General features: G+C 40.6%; 5 non-coding genes across 5 annotated transcripts; 1 reads left to right on the top strand and 4 right to left on the bottom strand.

Annotated features, from left to right (window-relative positions):
* Positions 1-8807: 8807 nt before the first annotated feature.
* On the bottom strand, positions 8808-8881 carry TRNAN-GUU (transfer RNA asparagine (anticodon GUU)). Its single transcript has one exon. It is a non-coding gene; the product is annotated as a tRNA-Asn (tRNA).
* Positions 8882-9143: 262 nt separating this feature from the next.
* On the top strand, positions 9144-9215 carry TRNAL-CAA (transfer RNA leucine (anticodon CAA)). Its single transcript has one exon. It is a non-coding gene; the product is annotated as a tRNA-Leu (tRNA).
* A 1457-nt stretch (positions 9216-10672) lies between these two features.
* TRNAN-GUU (transfer RNA asparagine (anticodon GUU)) lies at positions 10673-10746 on the bottom strand. Its single transcript has one exon. It is a non-coding gene; the product is annotated as a tRNA-Asn (tRNA).
* A 2596-nt stretch (positions 10747-13342) lies between these two features.
* Positions 13343-13416, bottom strand: TRNAN-GUU (transfer RNA asparagine (anticodon GUU)). Its single transcript has one exon. It is a non-coding gene; the product is annotated as a tRNA-Asn (tRNA).
* Positions 13417-20834: 7418 nt separating this feature from the next.
* On the bottom strand, positions 20835-20908 carry TRNAN-GUU (transfer RNA asparagine (anticodon GUU)). The gene has a single exon. It is a non-coding gene; the product is annotated as a tRNA-Asn (tRNA).
* Positions 20909-21134: the final 226 nt, after the last annotated feature.

Raw genomic sequence — 21134 nt, 5'->3', positions numbered from 1 at the left:
TAGAGCGGAGGACTGTAGATCTAAATTAGCAATCCTTAGGTCGCTGGTTCAATTCCGGCTCGAAGGAAGTTTTGTGTATTCTATCAGATGTTTTCAACCTTCTGGCAAATACCAGACAGCTATGCTCTTTCTGGACATGTAGACAGAAACACAACCGGAAAGTTTTTTCTCCAGTTTGCCTTGTGAATTCAAATCTTAGGCAGCAACAGTGCTTTTACTTTATGGAGATGCTGAGCACCAATGTGAAAACGTCTTCAACTGTAGCATGCTACCCAAGCAAAAGGAACCAACGTCCCTGGGTGGACTCAAACCACCAACCTTTCGGTTAACAGCCGAACGCGCTAACCGATTGCGCCACAGAGACACAAACGCCTGCCGAACTTTCGTCTAACAGCCGGACGCACCCACCAGTTTTAACCGGAACCTTAAACAATGGTCAGACACCATTTCCTCTAATGATTTTCAACAATAATATGACACAAGAAAGCAAAAAAAACAAAGAAACAATTGCAGAACCCCAGGAGTACTCTAGTCGCCAACAAATATGTAATGGCTGAAAATTTACATGTCATCGACATGAACACAAACAGTCATTAGAATTTTACTCTGTACATCTGTTAACACAAGCAGAGTGGCGCAGCGGAAGCGTGCTGGGCCCATAACCCAGAGGTCGATGGATCGAAACCATCCTCTGCTAAATTGTGCTGCATTACAACTTTTTTCTACAAACTAGGTAAGTTTTTTTTCATTCCCCCAGTTTGGTTCTCTATATACAGAGAAATGGTTTACTTGAAAATTGCACGACTGTATTTGTAGGCCATAATTCACATTGTGAAACCCAGCGGTCAATGGATTGAAACCAACCTCTTCTAAATAGTTGTGTTTTATAAACTTCATCATTGCATATCAACTGAACTTTTCTGTCAACAGCAAACGTGTCTCGGATCAAAAACACTAGTCAAAATCCTAAATCCCAGTACAACTCGTGCCAAAGGACCAGAAGGAGATTCGCGACCTCTCAGCATTTTCTATATTCAAACCAAACCATAAAAGATCAATCTTTTCGCTTGGGATTGTGCTGCATTACAACTTTTTTCTACAAACTAGGTAGCATGCTACAGTTGAAGACGTTTTCACATTGGTGCTCAGCATCTCCATAAAGTAAAAGCACTGTTGCTGCCTAAGATTTGAATTCACAAGGCAAACTGGAGAAAAAACTTTCCGGTTGTGTTTCTGTCTACATGTCCAGAAAGAGCATAGCTGTCTGGTATTTGCCAGAAGGTTGAAAACATCTGATAGAATACACAAAACTTCCTTCGAGCCGGAATTGAACCAGCGACCTAAGGATAGCTAATTTAGATCTACAGTCCTCCGCTCTACCAGCTGAGCTATCGAAGGCTTGATTTAGCCATTGTTGAAAGTCTTCAAGGTTTGGACGTGTGTGCCACGAGCAGGTGGCATAAACAATTCACTCGGCCAACTGAAAAAGGAATCCAAAGATTGTATTGGAGAATGCGGGCATCGATCCCGCTACCTCTCGCATGCTAAGCGAGCGCTCTACCACTTGAGCTACTCCCCCATGCCCGACGAACGCCATTATCAGTTTCACGCCACACCATGTCACAGTTTACTTATAGTCAAATGTGCCATTGAGTGCTTTTTTTTTTTTTTTTTTAAGTACAGATTCCTTTCTCCCATATTTGAAGAACATCTACGGAGTTCACAATGTGAATTATGGCCTACAAATACAGTCGGGCAATTTTCTAGCAAACCATTTCTATGTATGTAGAGAACCAGACTGGGGGAGTAAAAAAAACTTACCTAGTTTGTAGAAAAAAGTTGTAATGCAGCACAATCCCAAGCAAAAAGATTGACCTTTTATGGTTTGGTTTGAATATAGAAAATGCTGAGAGGTCGCGAATCTCCTTCTGGTCCTTTGGCACGAGTTGTACTGGGATTTAGGATTTTGACTAGTGTTTTTGATCCGAGACACGTTTGCTGTTGACAGAAAAGTTCAGTTGATATGCAATGATGAAGTTTATAAATCACAACTATTTAGCAGAGGTTGGTTTCGATCCATCGACCGCTGGGTTTCACAATGTGAATTATGGCCTACAAATACAGTCGGGCAATTTTCTAGCAAACCATTTCTATGTATGTAGAGAACCAGACTGGGGGAGTAAAAAAAACTTACCTAGTTTGTAGAAAAAAGTTGTAATGCAGCACAATCCCAAGCAAAAAGATTGACCTTTTATGGTTTGGTTTGAATATAGAAAATGCTGAGAGGTCGCGAATCTCCTTCTGGTCCTTTGGCACGAGTTGTACTGGGATTTAGGATTTTGACTAGTGTTTTTGATCCGAGACACGTTTGCTGTTGACAGAAAAGTTCAGTTGATATGCAATGATGAAGTTTATAAAACACAACTATTTAGCAGAGTGGCGCAGCGGAAGCGTGCTGGGCCCATAACCCAGAGGTCGATGGATCGAAACCATCCTCTGCTAAATTGTGCTGCATTGCATCTTTTTCTACAAACTAGCTAAGTTTTTTTTCACTTCCCCATTTTGGTTCTCTATATACAGAGAAATGGTTTGCTAGAAAATTGCTCGACTGTATTTGTAGACCATAATTCACATTGTGAAACCCAGCGGTCAATGGATTGAAACCAACCTCTGCTAAATAGTTGTGTTTTATAAACTTCATCATTGCATATCAACTGAACTTTTCTGTCAACAGCAAACGTGTCTCGGATCAAAAACACTAGTCAAAATCCTAAATCCCAGTACAACTCGTGCCAAAGGACCAGAAGGAGATTCGCGACCTCTCAGCATTTTCTATATTCAAACCAAACCATAAAAGATCAATCTTTTCGCTTGGGATTGTGCTGCATTACAACTTTTTTCTACAAACTAGGTAAGTTTTTTTTCATTCCCCCAGTTTGGTTCTCTATATACAGAGAAATGGTTTACTAGAAAATTGCTCGACTGTATTTGTAGGCCATAATTCACATTGTGAAACCCAGCGGTCGATGGATCGAAACCAACCTCTGCTAAATAGTTGTGTTTTATAAACTTCATCATTGCATATCAACTGAACTTTTCTGTCAACAGCAAACGTGTCTCGGATCAAAAACACTAGTCAAAATCCTAAATCCCAGTACAACTCGTGCCAAAGGACCAGAAGGAGATTCGCGACCTCTCAGCATTTTCTATATTCAAACCAAACCATAAAAGGTCAATCTTTTTGCTTGGGATTGTGCTGCATTACAACTTTTTTCTACAAACTAGGTAAGTTTTTTTTACTCCCCCAGTCTGGTTCTCTACATACATAGAAATGGTTTGCTAGAAAATTGCCCGACTGTATTTGTAGGCCATAATTCACATTGTGAAACCCAGCGGTCGATGGATCGAAACCAACCTCTGCTAAATAGTTGTGATTTATAAACTTCATCATTGCATATCAACTGAACTTTTCTGTCAACAGCAAACGTGTCTCGGATCAAAAACACTAGTCAAAATCCTAAATCCCAGTACAACTCGTGCCAAAGGACCAGAAGGAGATTCGCGACCTCTCAGCATTTTCTATATTCAAACCAAACCATAAAAGGTCAATCTTTTTGCTTGGGATTGTGCTGCATTACAACTTTTTTCTACAAACTAGGTAAGTTTTTTTTACTCCCCCAGTCTGGTTCTCTACATACATAGAAATGGTTTGCTAGAAAATTGCCCGACTGTATTTGTAGGCCATAATTCACATTGTGAACTACGTAGATGTTCTTCAAATATGGGAGAAAGGAATCTGTACTTAAAAAAAAAAAAAAGCACTCAATGGCACATTTGACTATAAGTAAACTGTGACATGGTGTGGTGTGAAACTTAGCATGCGAGAGGTAGCGGGATCGATGCCCGCATTCTCCAATACAATCTTTGGATTCCTTTTTCAGTTGGCCGAGTGAATTGTTTATGCCACCTGCTCGTGGCACACACGTCCAAACCTTGAAGACTTTCAACAATGGCTAAATCAAGCCTTCGATAGCTCAGCTGGTAGAGCGGAGGACTGTAGATCTAAATTAGCAATCCTTAGGTCGCTGGTTCAATTCCGGCTCGAAGGAAGTTTTGTGTATTCTATCAGATGTTTTCAACCTTCTGGCAAATACCAGACAGCTATGCTCTTTCTGGACATGTAGACAGAAACACAACCGGAAAGTTTTTTCTCCAGTTTGCCTTGTGAATTCAAATCTTAGGCAGCAACAGTGCTTTTACTTTATGGAGATGCTGAGCACCAATGTGAAAACGTCTTCAACTGTAGCATGCTACCCAAGCAAAAGGAACCAACGTCCCTGGGTGGACTCAAACCACCAACCTTTCGGTTAACAGCCGAACGCGCTAACCGATTGCGCCACAGAGACACAAACGCCTGCCGAACTTTCGTCTAACAGCCGGACGCACCCACCAGTTTTAACCGGAACCTTAAACAATGGTCAGACACCATTTCCTCTAATGATTTTCAACAATAATATGACACAAGAAAGCAAAAAAAAACAAAGAAACAATTGCAGAACCCCAGGAGTACTCTAGTCGCCAACAAATATGTAATGGCTGAAAATTTACATGTCATCGACATGAACACAAACAGTCATTAGAATTTTACTCTGTACATCTGTTAACACAAGCAGAGTGGCGCAGCGGAAACGTGCTGGGCCCATAACCCAGAGGTCGATGGATCGAAACCATCCTCTGCTAAATTGTGCTGCATTACAACTTTTTTCTACAAACTAGGTAAGTTTTTTTTCATTCCCCCAGTTTGGTTCTCTATATACAGAGAAATGGTTTACTAGAAAATTGCACGACTGTATTTGTAGGCCATAATTCACATTGTGAAACCCAGCGGTCAATGGATTGAAACCAACCTCTTCTAAATAGTTGTGTTTTATAAACTTCATCATTGCATATCAACTGAACTTTTCTGTCAACAGCAAACGTGTCTCGGATCAAAAACACTAGTCAAAATCCTAAATCCCAGTACAACTCGTGCCAAAGGACCAGAAGGAGATTCGCGACCTCTCAGCATTTTCTATATTCAAACCAAACCATAAAAGATCAATCTTTTCGCTTGGGATTGTGCTGCATTACAACTTTTTTCTACAAACTAGGTAGCATGCTACAGTTGAAGACGTTTTCACATTGGTGCTCAGCATCTCCATAAAGTAAAAGCACTGTTGCTGCCTAAGATTTGAATTCACAAGGCAAACTGGAGAAAAAACTTTCCGGTTGTGTTTCTGTCTACATGTCCAGAAAGAGCATAGCTGTCTGGTATTTGCCAGAAGGTTGAAAACATCTGATAGAATACACAAAACTTCCTTCGAGCCGGAATTGAACCAGCGACCTAAGGATTGCTAATTTAGATCTACAGTCCTCCGCTCTACCAGCTGAGCTATCGAAGGCTTGATTTAGCCATTGTTGAAAGTCTTCAAGGTTTGGACGTGTGTGCCACGAGCAGGTGGCATAAACAATTCACTCGGCCAACTGAAAAAGGAATCCAAAGATTGTATTGGAGAATGCGGGCATCGATCCCGCTACCTCTCGCATGCTAAGCGAGCGCTCTACCACTTGAGCTACTCCCCCATGCCCGACGAACGCCATTATCAGTTTCACGCCACACCATGTCACAGTTTACTTATAGTCAAATGTGCCATTGAGTGCTTTTTTTTTTTTTTTTTAAGTACAGATTCCTTTCTCCCATATTTGAAGAACATCTACGGAGTTCACAATGTGAATTATGGCCTACAAATACAGTCGGGCAATTTTCTAGCAAACCATTTCTATGTATGTAGAGAACCAGACTGGGGGAGTAAAAAAAACTTACCTAGTTTGTAGAAAAAAGTTGTAATGCAGCACAATCCCAAGCAAAAAGATTGACCTTTTATGGTTTGGTTTGAATATAGAAAATGCTGAGAGGTCGCGAATCTCCTTCTGGTCCTTTGGCACGAGTTGTACTGGGATTTAGGATTTTGACTAGTGTTTTTGATCCGAGACACGTTTGCTGTTGACAGAAAAGTTCAGTTGATATGCAATGATGAAGTTTATAAATCACAACTATTTAGCAGAGGTTGGTTTCGATCCATCGACCGCTGGGTTTCACAATGTGAATTATGGCCTACAAATACAGTCGGGCAATTTTCTAGCAAACCATTTCTATGTATGTAGAGAACCAGACTGGGGGAGTAAAAAAAACTTACCTAGTTTGTAGAAAAAAGTTGTAATGCAGCACAATCCCAAGCAAAAAGATTGACCTTTTATGGTTTGGTTTGAATATAGAAAATGCTGAGAGGTCGCGAATCTCCTTCTGGTCCTTTGGCACGAGTTGTACTGGGATTTAGGATTTTGACTAGTGTTTTTGATCCGAGACACGTTTGCTGTTGACAGAAAAGTTCAGTTGATATGCAATGATGAAGTTTATAAAACACAACTATTTAGCAGAGTGGCGCAGCGGAAGCGTGCTGGGCCCATAACCCAGAGGTCGATGGATCGAAACCATCCTCTGCTAAATTGTGCTGCATTGCATCTTTTTCTACAAACTAGCTAAGTTTTTTTTCACTTCCCCATTTTGGTTCTCTATATACAGAGAAATGGTTTGCTAGAAAATTGCTCGACTGTATTTGTAGACCATAATTCACATTGTGAAACCCAGCGGTCAATGGATTGAAACCAACCTCTGCTAAATAGTTGTGTTTTATAAACTTCATCATTGCATATCAACTGAACTTTTCTGTCAACAGCAAACGTGTCTCGGATCAAAAACACTAGTCAAAATCCTAAATCCCAGTACAACTCGTGCCAAAGGACCAGAAGGAGATTCGCGACCTCTCAGCATTTTCTATATTCAAACCAAACCATAAAAGATCAATCTTTTCGCTTGGGATTGTGCTGCATTACAACTTTTTTCTACAAACTAGGTAAGTTTTTTTTCATTCCCCCAGTTTGGTTCTCTATATACAGAGAAATGGTTTACTAGAAAATTGCTCGACTGTATTTGTAGGCCATAATTCACATTGTGAAACCCAGCGGTCGATGGATCGAAACCAACCTCTGCTAAATAGTTGTGTTTTATAAACTTCATCATTGCATATCAACTGAACTTTTCTGTCAACAGCAAACGTGTCTCGGATCAAAAACACTAGTCAAAATCCTAAATCCCAGTACAACTCGTGCCAAAGGACCAGAAGGAGATTCGCGACCTCTCAGCATTTTCTATATTCAAACCAAACCATAAAAGATCAATCTTTTCGCTTGGGATTGTGCTGCATTACAACTTTTTTCTACAAACTAGGTAAGTTTTTTTTCATTCCCCCAGTTTGGTTCTCTATATACAGAGAAATGGTTTACTAGAAAATTGCTCGACTGTATTTGTAGGCCATAATTCACATTGTGAAACCCAGCGGTCGATGGATCGAAACCAACCTCTGCTAAATAGTTGTGTTTTATAAACTTCATCATTGCATATCAACTGAACTTTTCTGTCAACAGCAAACGTGTCTCGGATCAAAAACACTAGTCAAAATCCTAAATCCCAGTACAACTCGTGCCAAAGGACCAGAAGGAGATTCGCGACCTCTCAGCATTTTCTATATTCAAACCAAACCATAAAAGGTCAATCTTTTTGCTTGGGATTGTGCTGCATTACAACTTTTTTCTACAAACTAGGTAAGTTTTTTTTACTCCCCCAGTCTGGTTCTCTACATACATAGAAATGGTTTGCTAGAAAATTGCCCGACTGTATTTGTAGGCCATAATTCACATTGTGAAACCCAGCGGTCGATGGATCGAAACCAACCTCTGCTAAATAGTTGTGATTTATAAACTTCATCATTGCATATCAACTGAACTTTTCTGTCAACAGCAAACGTGTCTCGGATCAAAAACACTAGTCAAAATCCTAAATCCCAGTACAACTCGTGCCAAAGGACCAGAAGGAGATTCGCGACCTCTCAGCATTTTCTATATTCAAACCAAACCATAAAAGGTCAATCTTTTTGCTTGGGATTGTGCTGCATTACAACTTTTTTCTACAAACTAGGTAAGTTTTTTTTACTCCCCCAGTCTGGTTCTCTACATACATAGAAATGGTTTGCTAGAAAATTGCCCGACTGTATTTGTAGGCCATAATTCACATTGTGAACTACGTAGATGTTCTTCAAATATGGGAGAAAGGAATCTGTACTTAAAAAAAAAAAAAAAAAAAGCACTCAATGGCACATTTGACTATAAGTAAACTGTGACATGGTGTGGCGTGAAACTGATAATGGCGTTCGTCGGGCATGGGGGATTAGCTCAAGTGGTAGAGCGCTCGCTTAGCATGCGAGAGGTAGCGGGATCGATGCCCGCATTCTCAAATACAATCTTTGGATTCCTTTTTCAGTTGGCCGAGTGAATTGTTTATGCCACCTGCTCGTGGCACACACGTCCAAACCTTGAAGACTTTCAACAATGGCTAAATCAAGCCTTCGATAGCTCAGCTGGTAGAGCGGAGGACTGTAGATCTAAATTAGCAATCCTTAGGTCGCTGGTTCAATTCCGGCTCGAAGGAAGTTTTGTGTATTCTATCAGATGTTTTCAACCTTCTGGCAAATACCAGACAGCTATGCTCTTTCTGGACATGTAGACAGAAACACAACCGGAAAGTTTTTTCTCCAGTTTGCCTTGTGAATTCAAATCTTAGGCAGCAACAGTGCTTTTACTTTATGGAGATGCTGAGCACCAATGTGAAAACGTCTTCAACTGTAGCATGCTACCCAAGCAAAAGGAACCAACGTCCCTGGGTGGACTCGAACCACCAACCTTTCGGTTAACAGCCGAACGCGCTAACCGATTGCGCCACAGAGACACAAACGCCTGCCGAACTTTCGTCTAACAGCCGGACGCACCCACCAGTTTTAACCGGAACCTTAAACAATGGTCAGACACCATTTCCTCTAATGATTTTCAACAATAATATGACACAAGAAAGCAAAAAAAAACAAAGAAACAATTGCAGAACCCCAGGAGTACTCTAGTCGCCAACAAATATGTAATGGCTGAAAATTTACATGTCATCGACCTGAACACAAACAGTCATTAGAATTTTACTCTGTACATCTGTTAACACAAGCAGAGTGGCGCAGCGGAAGCGTGCTGGGCCCAAAACCCAGAGGTCGATGGATCGAAACCATCCTCTGCTAAATTGTGCTGCATTGCATCTTTTTCTACAAACTAGCTAAGTTTTTTTTCACTTCCCCATTTTGGTTCTCTATATACAGAGAAATGGTTTGCTAGAAAATTGCTCGACTGTATTTGTAGACCATAATTCACATTGTGAAACCCAGCGGTCAATGGATTGAAACCAACCTCTGCTAAATAGTTGTGTTTTATAAACTTCATCATTGCATATCAACTGAACTTTTCTGTCAACAGCAAACGTGTCTCGGATCAAAAACACTAGTCAAAATCCTAAATCCCAGTACAACTCGTGCCAAAGGACCAGAAGGAGATTCGCGACCTCTCAGCATTTTCTATATTCAAACCAAACAATAAAAGATCAATCTTTTCGCTTGGGATTGTGCTGCATTACAACTTTTTTCTACAAACTAGGTAAGTTTTTTTTCATTCCCCCAGTTTGGTTCTCTATATACAGAGAAATGGTTTACTAGAAAATTGCTCGACTGTATTTGTAGGCCATAATTCACATTGTGAAACCCAGCGGTCGATGGATCGAAACCAACCTCTGCTAAATAGTTGTGTTTTATAAACTTCATCATTGCATATCAACTGAACTTTTCTGTCAACAGCAAACGTGTCTCGGATCAAAAACACTAGTCAAAATCCTAAATCCCAGTACAACTCGTGCCAAAGGACCAGAAGGAGATTCGCGACCTCTCAGCATTTTCTATATTCAAACCAAACCATAAAAGGTCAATCTTTTTGCTTGGGATTGTGCTGCATTACAACTTTTTTCTACAAACTAGGTAAGTTTTTTTTACTCCCCCAGTCTGGTTCTCTACATACATAGAAATGGTTTGCTAGAAAATTGCCCGACTGTATTTGTAGGCCATAATTCACATTGTGAACTACGTAGATGTTCTTCAAATATGGGAGAAAGGAATCTGTACTTAAAAAAAAAAAAAAGCACTCAATGGCACATTTGACTATAAGTAAACTGTGACATGGTGTGGTGTGAAACTTAGCATGCGAGAGGTAGCGGGATCGATGCCCGCATTCTCCAATACAATCTTTGGATTCCTTTTTCAGTTGGCCGAGTGAATTGTTTATGCCACCTGCTCGTGGCACACACGTCCAAACCTTGAAGACTTTCAACAATGGCTAAATCAAGCCTTCGATAGCTCAGCTGGTAGAGCGGAGGACTGTAGATCTAAATTAGCAATCCTTAGGTCGCTGGTTCAATTCCGGCTCGAAGGAAGTTTTGTGTATTCTATCAGATGTTTTCAACCTTCTGGCAAATACCAGACAGCTATGCTCTTTCTGGACATGTAGACAGAAACACAACCGGAAAGTTTTTTCTCCAGTTTGCCTTGTGAATTCAAATCTTAGGCAGCAACAGTGCTTTTACTTTATGGAGATGCTGAGCACCAATGTGAAAACGTCTTCAACTGTAGCATGCTACCCAACCAAAAGGAACCAACGTCCCTGGGTGGACTCGAACCACCAACCTTTCGGTTAACAGCCGAACGCGCTAACCGATTGCGCCACAGAGACACAAACGCCTGCCGAACTTTCGTCTAACAGCCGGACGCACCCACCAGTTTTAACCGGAACCTTAAACAATGGTCAGACACCATTTCCTCTAATGATTTTCAACAATAATATGACACAAGAAAGCAAAAAAAAACAAAGAAACAATTGCAGAACCCCAGGAGTACTCTAGTCGCCAACAAATATGTAATGGCTGAAAATTTACATGTCATCGACCTGAACACAAACAGTCATTAGAATTTTACTCTGTACATCTGTTAACACAAGCAGAGTGGCGCAGCGGAAGCGTGCTGGGCCCATAACCCAGAGGTCGATGGATCGAAACCATCCTCTGCTAAATTGTGCTGCATTGCATCTTTTTCTACAAACTAGCTAAGTTTTTTTTCACTTCCCCATTTTGGTTCTCTATATACAGAGAAATGGTTTGCTAGAAAATTGCTCGACTGTATTTGTAGACCATAATTCACATTGTGAAACCCAGCGGTCAATGGATTGAAACCAACCTCTGCTAAATAGTTGTGTTTTATAAACTTCATCATTGCATATCAACTGAACTTTTCTGTCAACAGCAAACGTGTCTCGGATCAAAAACACTAGTCAAAATCCTAAATCCCAGTACAACTCGTGCCAAAGGACCAGAAGGAGATTCGCGACCTCTCAGCATTTTCTATATTCAAACCAAACCATAAAAGATCAATCTTTTCGCTTGGGATTGTGCTGCATTACAACTTTTTTCTACAAACTAGGTAAGTTTTTTTTCATTCCCCCAGTTTGGTTCTCTATATACAGAGAAATGGTTTACTAGAAAATTGCTCGACTGTATTTGTAGGCCATAATTCACATTGTGAAACCCAGCGGTCGATGGATCGAAACCAACCTCTGCTAAATAGTTGTGTTTTATAAACTTCATCATTGCATATCAACTGAACTTTTCTGTCAACAGCAAACGTGTCTCGGATCAAAAACACTAGTCAAAATCCTAAATCCCAGTACAACTCGTGCCAAAGGACCAGAAGGAGATTCGCGACCTCTCAGCATTTTCTATATTCAAACCAAACCATAAAAGGTCAATCTTTTTGCTTGGGATTGTGCTGCATTACAACTTTTTTCTACAAACTAGGTAAGTTTTTTTTACTCCCCCAGTCTGGTTCTCTACATACATAGAAATGGTTTGCTAGAAAATTGCCCGACTGTATTTGTAGGCCATAATTCACATTGTGAAACCCAGCGGTCGATGGATCGAAACCAACCTCTGCTAAATAGTTGTGATTTATAAACTTCATCATTGCATATCAACTGAACTTTTCTGTCAACAGCAAACGTGTCTCGGATCAAAAACACTAGTCAAAATCCTAAATCCCAGTACAACTCGTGCCAAAGGACCAGAAGGAGATTCGCGACCTCTCAGCATTTTCTATATTCAAACCAAACCATAAAAGGTCAATCTTTTTGCTTGGGATTGTGCTGCATTACAACTTTTTTCTACAAACTAGGTAAGTTTTTTTTACTCCCCCAGTCTGGTTCTCTACATACATAGAAATGGTTTGCTAGAAAATTGCCCGACTGTATTTGTAGGCCATAATTCACATTGTGAAACCCAGCGGTCGATGGATCGAAACCAACCTCTGCTAAATAGTTGTGATTTATAAACTTCATCATTGCATATCAACTGAACTTTTCTGTCAACAGCAAACGTGTCTCGGATCAAAAACACTAGTCAAAATCCTAAATCCCAGTACAACTCGTGCCAAAGGACCAGAAGGAGATTCGCGACCTCTCAGCATTTTCTATATTCAAACCAAACCATAAAAGGTCAATCTTTTTGCTTGGGATTGTGCTGCATTACAACTTTTTTCTACAAACTAGGTAAGTTTTTTTTACTCCCCCAGTCTGGTTCTCTACATACATAGAAATGGTTTGCTAGAAAATTGCCCGACTGTATTTGTAGGCCATAATTCACATTGTGAACTCCGTAGATGTTCTTCAAATATGGGAGAAAGGAATCTGTACTTAAAAAAAAAAAAAAAAAAAGCACTCAATGGCACATTTGACTATAAGTAAACTGTGACATGGTGTGGCGTGAAACTGATAATGGCGTTCGTCGGGCATGGGGGATTAGCTCAAGTGGTAGAGCGCTCGCTTAGCATGCGAGAGGTAGCGGGATCGATGCCCGCATTCTCCAATACAATCTTTGGATTCCTTTTTCAGTTGGCCGAGTGAATTGTTTATGCCACCTGCTCGTGGCACACACGTCCAAACCTTGAAGACTTTCAACAATGGCTAAATCAAGCCTTCGATAGCTCAGCTGGTAGAGCGGAGGACTGTAGATCTAAATTAGCAATCCTTAGGTCGCTGGTTCAATTCCGGCTCGAAGGAAGTTTTGTGTATTCTATCAGATGTTTTCAACCTTCTGGCAAATACCAGACAGCTATGCTCTTTCTGGACATGTAGACAGAAACACAACCGGAAAGTTTTTTCTCCAGTTTGCCTTGTGAATTCAAATCTTAGGCAGCAACAGTGCTTTTACTTTATGGAGATGCTGAGCACCAATGTGAAAACGTCTTCAACTGTAGCATGCTACCCAAGCAAAAGGAACCAACGTCCCTGGGTGGACTCGAACCACCAACCTTTCGGTTAACAGCCGAACGCGCTAACCGATTGCGCCACAGAGACACAAACGCCTGCCGAACTTTCGTCTAACAGCCGGACGCACCCACCAGTTTTAACCGGAACCTTAAACAATGGTCAGACACCATTTCCTCTAATGATTTTCAACAATAATATGACACAAGAAAGCAAAAAAAAACAAAGAAACAATTGCAGAACCCCAGGAGTACTCTAGTCGCCAACAAATATGTAATGGCTGAAAATTTACATGTCATCGACATGAACACAAACAGTCATTAGAATTTTACTCTGTAAATCTGTTAACACAAGCAGAGTGGCGCAGCGGAAGCGTGCTGGGCCCATAACCCAGAGGTCGATGGATCGAAACCATCCTCTGCTAAATTGTGCTGCATTACAACTTTTTTCTACAAACTAGGTAAGTTTTTTTTCATTCCCCCAGTTTGGTTCTCTATATACAGAGAAATGGTTTACTAGAAAATTGCACGACTGTATTTGTAGGCCATAATTCACATTGTGAAACCCAGCGGTCAATGGATTGAAACCAACCTCTTCTAAATAGTTGTGTTTTATAAACTTCATCATTGCATATCAACTGAACTTTTCTGTCAACAGCAAACGTGTCTCGGATCAAAAACACTAGTCAAAATCCTAAATCCCAGTACAACTCGTGCCAAAGGACCAGAAGGAGATTCGCGACCTCTCAGCATTTTCTATATTCAAACCAAACCATAAAAGATCAATCTTTTCGCTTGGGATTGTGCTGCATTACAACTTTTTTCTACAAACTAGGTAAGTTTTTTTTCATTCCCCCAGTTTGGTTCTCTATATACAGAGAAATGGTTTACTAGAAAATTGCTCGACTGTATTTGTAGGCCATAATTCACATTGTGAAACCCAGCGGTCGATGGATCGAAACCAACCTCTGCTAAATAGTTGTGTTTTATAAACTTCATCATTGCATATCAACTGAACTTTTCTGTCAACAGCAAACGTGTCTCGGATCAAAAACACTAGTCAAAATCCTAAATCCCAGTACAACTCGTGCCAAAGGACCAGAAGGAGATTCGCGACCTCTCAGCATTTTCTATATTCAAACCAAACCATAAAAGGTCAATCTTTTTGCTTGGGATTGTGCTGCATTACAACTTTTTTCTACAAACTAGGTAAGTTTTTTTTACTCCCCCAGTCTGGTTCTCTACATACATAGAAATGGTTTGCTAGAAAATTGCCCGACTGTATTTGTAGGCCATAATTCACATTGTGAAACCCAGCGGTCGATGGATCGAAACCAACCTCTGCTAAATAGTTGTGATTTATAAACTTCATCATTGCATATCAACTGAACTTTTCTGTCAACAGCAAACGTGTCTCGGATCAAAAACACTAGTCAAAATCCTAAATCCCAGTACAACTCGTGCCAAAGGACCAGAAGGAGATTCGCGACCTCTCAGCATTTTCTATATTCAAACCAAACCATAAAAGGTCAATCTTTTTGCTTGGGATTGTGCTGCATTACAACTTTTTTCTACAAACTAGGTAAGTTTTTTTTACTCCCCCAGTCTGGTTCTCTACATACATAGAAATGGTTTGCTAGAAAATTGCCCGACTGTATTTGAAGGCCATAATTCACATTGTGAAACCCAGCGGTCGATGGATCGAAACCAACCTCTGCTAAATAGTTGTGATTTATAAACTTCATCATTGCATATCAACTGAACTTTTCTGTCAACAGTCAAAATCCTAAATCCCAGTACAACTCGTGCCAAAGGACCAGAAGGAGATTCGCGACCTCTCAGCATTTTCTATATTCAAACCAAACCATAAAAGGTCAATCTTTTTGCTTGGGATTGTGCTGCATTACAACTTTTTTCTACAAACTAGGTAAGTTTTTTTTACTCCCCCAGTCTGGTTCTCTACATACATAGAAATGGCTTGCTAGAAAATTGCCCGACTGTATTTGTAGGCCATAATTCACATTGTGAAACCCAGCGGTCGATGGATCGAAACCAACCTCTGCTAAATAGTTGTGATTTATAAACTTCATCATTGCATATCAACTGAACTTTTCTGTCAACAGCAAACGTGTCTCGGATCAAAAACACTAGTCAAAATCCTAAATCCCAGTACAACTCGTGCCAAAGGACCAGAAGGAGATTCGCGACCTCTCAGCATTTTCTATATTCAAACCAAACCATAAAAGGTCAATCTTTTTGCTTGGGATTGTGCTGCATTACAACTTTTTTCTACAAACTAGGTAAGTTTTTTTTACTCCCCCAGTCTGGTTCTCTACATACATAGAAATGGTTTGCTAGAAAATTGCCCGACTGTATTTGTAGGCCATAATTCACATTGTGAACTCCGTAGATGTTCTTCAAATATGGGAGAAAGGAATCTGTACTTAAAAAAAAAAAAAAAAAAAGCACTCAATGGCACATTTGACTATAAGTAAACTGTGACATGGTGTGGCGTGAAACTGATAATGGCGTTCGTCGGGCATGGGGGATTAGCTCAAGTGGTAGAGCGCTCGCTTAGCATGCGAGAGGTAGCGGGATCGATGCCCGCATTCTCCAATACAATCTTTGGATTCCTTTTTCAGTTGGCCGAGTGAATTGTTTATGCCACCTGCTCGTGGCACACACGTCCAAACCTTGAAGACTTTCAACAATGGCTAAATCAAGCCTTTGATAGCTCAGCTGGTAGAGCGGAGGACTGTAGATCTAAATTAGCAATCCTTAGGTCGCTGGTTCAATTCCGGCTCGAAGGAAGTTTTGTGTATTCTATCAGATGTTTTCAACCTTCTGGCAAATACCAGACAGCTATGCTCTTTCTGGACATGTAGACAGAAACACAACCGGAAAGTTTTTTCTCCAGTTTGCCTTGTGAATTCAAATCTTAGGCAGCAACAGTGCTTTTACTTTATGGAGATGCTGAGCACCAATGTGAAAACGTCTTCAACTGTAGCATGCTACCCAAGCAAAAGGAACCAACGTCCCTGGGTGGACTCAAACCACCAACCTTTCGGTTAACAGCCGAACGCGCTAACCGATTGCGCCACAGAGACACAAACGCCTGCCGAACTTTCGTCTAACAGCCGGACGCACCCACCAGTTTTAACCGGAACCTTAAACAATGGTCAGACACCATTTCCTCTAATGATTTTCAACAATAATATGACACAAGAAAGCAAAAAAAAACAAAGAAACAATTGCAGAACCCCAGGAGTACTCTAGTCGCCAACAAATATGTAATGGCTGAAAATTTACATGTCATCGACATGAACACAAACAGTCATTAGAATTTTACTCTGTACATCTGTTAACACAAGCAGAGTGGCGCAGCGGAAGCGTGCTGGGCCCATAACCCAGAGGTCGATGGATCGAAACCATCCTCTGCTAAATTGTGCTGCATTACAACTTTTTTCTACAAACTAGGTAAGTTTTTTTTCATTCCCCCAGTTTGGTTCTCTATATACAGAGAAATGGTTTACTAGAAAATTGCACGACTGTATTTGTAGGCCATAATTCACATTGTGAAACCCAGCGGTCAATGGATTGAAACCAACCTCTTCTAAATAGTTGTGTTTTATAAACTTCATCATTGCATATCAACTGAACTTTTCTGTCAACAGCAAACGTGTCTCGGATCAAAAACACTAGTCAAAATCCTAAATCCCAGTACAACTCGTGCCAAAGGACCAGAAGGAGATTCGCGACCTCTCAGCATTTTCTATATTCAAACCAAACCATAAAAGATCAATCTTTTCGCTTGGGATTGTGCTGCATTACAACTTTTTTCTACAAACTAGGTAGCATGCTACAGTTGAAGACGTTTTCACATTGGTGCTCAGCATCTCCATAAAGTAAAAGCACTGTTGCTGCCTAAGATTTGAATTCACAAGGCAAACTGGAGAAAAAACTTTCCGGTTGTGTTTCTGTCTACATGTCCAGAAAGAGCATAGCTGTCTGGTATTTGCCAGAAGGTTGAAAACATCTGATAGAATACACAAAACTTCCTTCGAGCCGGAATTGAACCAGCGACCTAAGGATTGCTAATTTAGATCTACAGTCCTCCGCTCTACCAGCTGAGCTATCGAAGGCTTGATTTAGCCATTGTTGAAAGTCTTCAAGGTTTGGACGTGTGTGCCACGAGCAGGTGGCATAAACAATTCACTCGGCCAACTGAAAAAGGAATCCAAAGATTGTATTGGAGAATGCGGGCATCGATCCCGCTACCTCTCGCATGCTAAGCGAGCGCTCTACCACTTGAGCTACTCCCCCATGCCCGACGAACGCCATTATCAGTTTCACGCCACACCATGTCACAGTTTACTTATAGTCAAATGTGCCATTGAGTGCTTTTTTTTTTTTTTTTTTAAGTACAGATTCCTTTCTCCCATATTTGAAGAACATCTACGTAGTTCACAATGTGAATTATGGCCTACAAATACAGTCGGGCAATTTTCTAGCAAACCATTTCTATGTATGTAGAGAACCAGACTGGGGGAGTAAAAAAAACTTACCTAGTTTGTAGAAAAAAGTTGTAATGCAGCACAATCCCAAGCAAAAAGATTGACCTTTTATGGTTTGGTTTGAATATAGAAAATGCTGAGAGGTCGCGAATCTCCTTCTGGTCCTTTGGCACGAGTTGTACTGGGATTTAGGATTTTGACTAGTGTTTTTGATCCGAGACACGTTTGCTGTTGACAGAAAAGTTCAGTTGATATGCAATGATGAAGTTTATAAATCACAACTATTTAGCAGAGGTTGGTTTCGATCCATCGACCGCTGGGTTTCACAATGTGAATTATGGCCTACAAATACAGTCGGGCAATTTTCTAGCAAACCATTTCTATGTATGTAGAGAACCAGACTGGGGGAGTAAAAAAAACTTACCTAGTTTGTAGAAAAAAGTTGTAATGCAGCACAATCCCAAGCAAAAAGATTGACCTTTTATGGTTTGGTTTGAATATAGAAAATGCTGAGAGGTCGCGAATCTCCTTCTGGTCCTTTGGCACGAGTTGTACTGGGATTTAGGATTTTGACTAGTGTTTTTGATCCGAGACACGTTTGCTGTTGACAGAAAAGTTCAGTTGATATGCAATGATGAAGTTTATAAAACACAACTATTTAGCAGAGTGGCGCAGCGGAAGCGTGCTGGGCCCATAACCCAGAGGTCGATGGATCGAAACCATCCTCTGCTAAATTGTGCTGCATTGCATCTTTTTCTACAAACTAGCTAAGTTTTTTTTCACTTCCCCATTTTGGTTCTCTATATACAGAGAAATGGTTTGCTAGAAAATTGCTCGACTGTATTTGTAGACCATAATTCACATTGTGAAACCCAGCGGTCAATGGATTGAAACCAACCTCTGCTAAATAGTTGTGTTTTATAAACTTCATCATTGCATATCAACTGAACTTTTCTGTCAACAGCAAACGTGTCTCGGATCAAAAACACTAGTCAAAATCCTAAATCCCAGTACAACTCGTGCCAAAGGACCAGAAGGAGATTCGCGACCTCTCAGCATTTTCTATATTCAAACCAAACCATAAAAGATCAATCTTTTCGCTTGGGATTGTGCTGCATTACAACTTTTTTCTACAAACTAGGTAAGTTTTTTTTCATTCCCCCAGTTTGGTTCTCTATATACAGAGAAATGGTTTACTAGAAAATTGCTCGACTGTATTTGTAGGCCATAATTCACATTGTGAAACCCAGCGGTCGATGGATCGAAACCAACCTCTGCTAAATAGTTGTGTTTTATAAACTTCATCATTGCATATCAACTGAACTTTTCTGTCAACAGCAAACGTGTCTCGGATCAAAAACACTAGTCAAAATCCTAAATCCCAGTACAACTCGTGCCAAAGGACCAGAAGGAGATTCGCGACCTCTCAGCATTTTCTATATTCAAACCAAACCATAAAAGATCAATCTTTTCGCTTGGGATTGTGCTGCATTACAACTTTTTTCTACAAACTAGGTAAGTTTTTTTTCATTCCCCCAGTTTGGTTCTCTATATACAGAGAAATGGTTTACTAGAAAATTGCTCGACTGTATTTGTAGGCCATAATTCACATTGTGAAACCCAGCGGTCGATGGATCGAAACCAACCTCTGCTAAATAGTTGTGTTTTATAAACTTCATCATTGCATATCAACTGAACTTTTCTGTCAACAGCAAACGTGTCTCGGATCAAAAACACTAGTCAAAATCCTAAATCCCAGTACAACTCGTGCCAAAGGACCAGAAGGAGATTCGCGACCTCTCAGCATTTTCTATATTCAAACCAAACCATAAAAGGTCAATCTTTTTGCTTGGGATTGTGCTGCATTACAACTTTTTTCTACAAACTAGGTAAGTTTTTTTTACTCCCCCAGTCTGGTTCTCTACATACATAGAAATGGTTTGCTAGAAAATTGCCCGACTGTATTTGTAGGCCATAATTCACATTGTGAAACCCAGCGGTCGATGGATCGAAACCAACCTCTGCTAAATAGTTGTGATTTATAAACTTCATCATTGCATATCAACTGAACTTTTCTGTCAACAGCAAACGTGTCTCGGATCAAAAACACTAGTCAAAATCCTAAATCCCAGTACAACTCGTGCCAAAGGACCAGAAGGAGATTCGCGACCTCTCAGCATTTTCTATATTCAAACCAAACCATAAAAGGTCAATCTTTTTGCTTGGGATTGTGCTGCATTACAACTTTTTTCTACAAACTAGGTAAGTTTTTTTTACTCCCCCAGTCTGGTTCTCTACATACATAGAAATGGTTTGCTAGAAAATTGCCCGACTGTATTTGTAGGCCATAATTCACATTGTGAACTACGTAGATGTTCTTCAAATATGGGAGAAAGGAATCTGTACTTAAAAAAAAAAAAAAAAAAAGCACTCAATGGCACATTTGACTATAAGTAAACTGTGACATGGTGTGGCGTGAAACTGATAATGGCGTTCGTCGGGCATGGGGGATTAGCTCAAGTGGTAGAGCGCTCGCTTAGCATGCGAGAGGTAGCGGGATCGATGCCCGCATTCTCCAATACAATCTTTGGATTCCTTTTTCAGTTGGCCGAGTGAATTGTTTATGCCACCTGCTCGTGGCACACACGTCCAAACCTTGAAGACTTTCAACAATGGCTAAATCAAGCCTTCGATAGCTCAGCTGGTAGAGCGGAGGACTGTAGATCTAAATTAGCAATCCTTAGGTCGCTGGTTCAATTCCGGCTCGAAGGAAGTTTTGTGTATTCTATCAGATGTTTTCAACCTTCTGGCAAATACCAGACAGCTATGCTCTTTCTGGACATGTAGACAGAAACACAACCGGAAAGTTTTTTCTCCAGTTTGCCTTGTGAATTCAAATCTTAGGCAGCAACAGTGCTTTTACTTTATGGAGATGCTGAGCACCAATGTGAAAACGTCTTCAACTGTAGCATGCTACCCAAGCAAAAGGAACCAACGTCCCTGGGTGGACTCGAACCACCAACCTTTCGGTTAACAGCCGAACGCGCTAACCGATTGCGCCACAGAGACACAAACGCCTGCCGAACTTTCGTCTAACAGCCGGACGCACCCACCAGTTTTAACCGGAACCTTAAACAATGGTCAGACACCATTTCCTCTAATGATTTTCAACAATAATATGACACAAGAAAGCAAAAAAAAACAAAGAAACAATTGCAGAACCCCAGGAGTACTCTAGTCGCCAACAAATATGTAATGGCTGAAAATTTACATGTCATCGACCTGAACACAAACA

Source organism: Dendrobates tinctorius, unplaced genomic scaffold (genome assembly GCF_039654945.1).
Source record: "Dendrobates tinctorius isolate UK_male_01 unplaced genomic scaffold, ASM3965494v1 ptg000251l, whole genome shotgun sequence".
In the NCBI taxonomy this organism is placed as follows: Eukaryota; Metazoa; Chordata; class Amphibia; order Anura; family Dendrobatidae; genus Dendrobates; species Dendrobates tinctorius.
The sequence above is the reverse complement of the archived record's forward strand: the minus strand, read 5'-3'. Positions and strand labels throughout refer to the sequence as shown.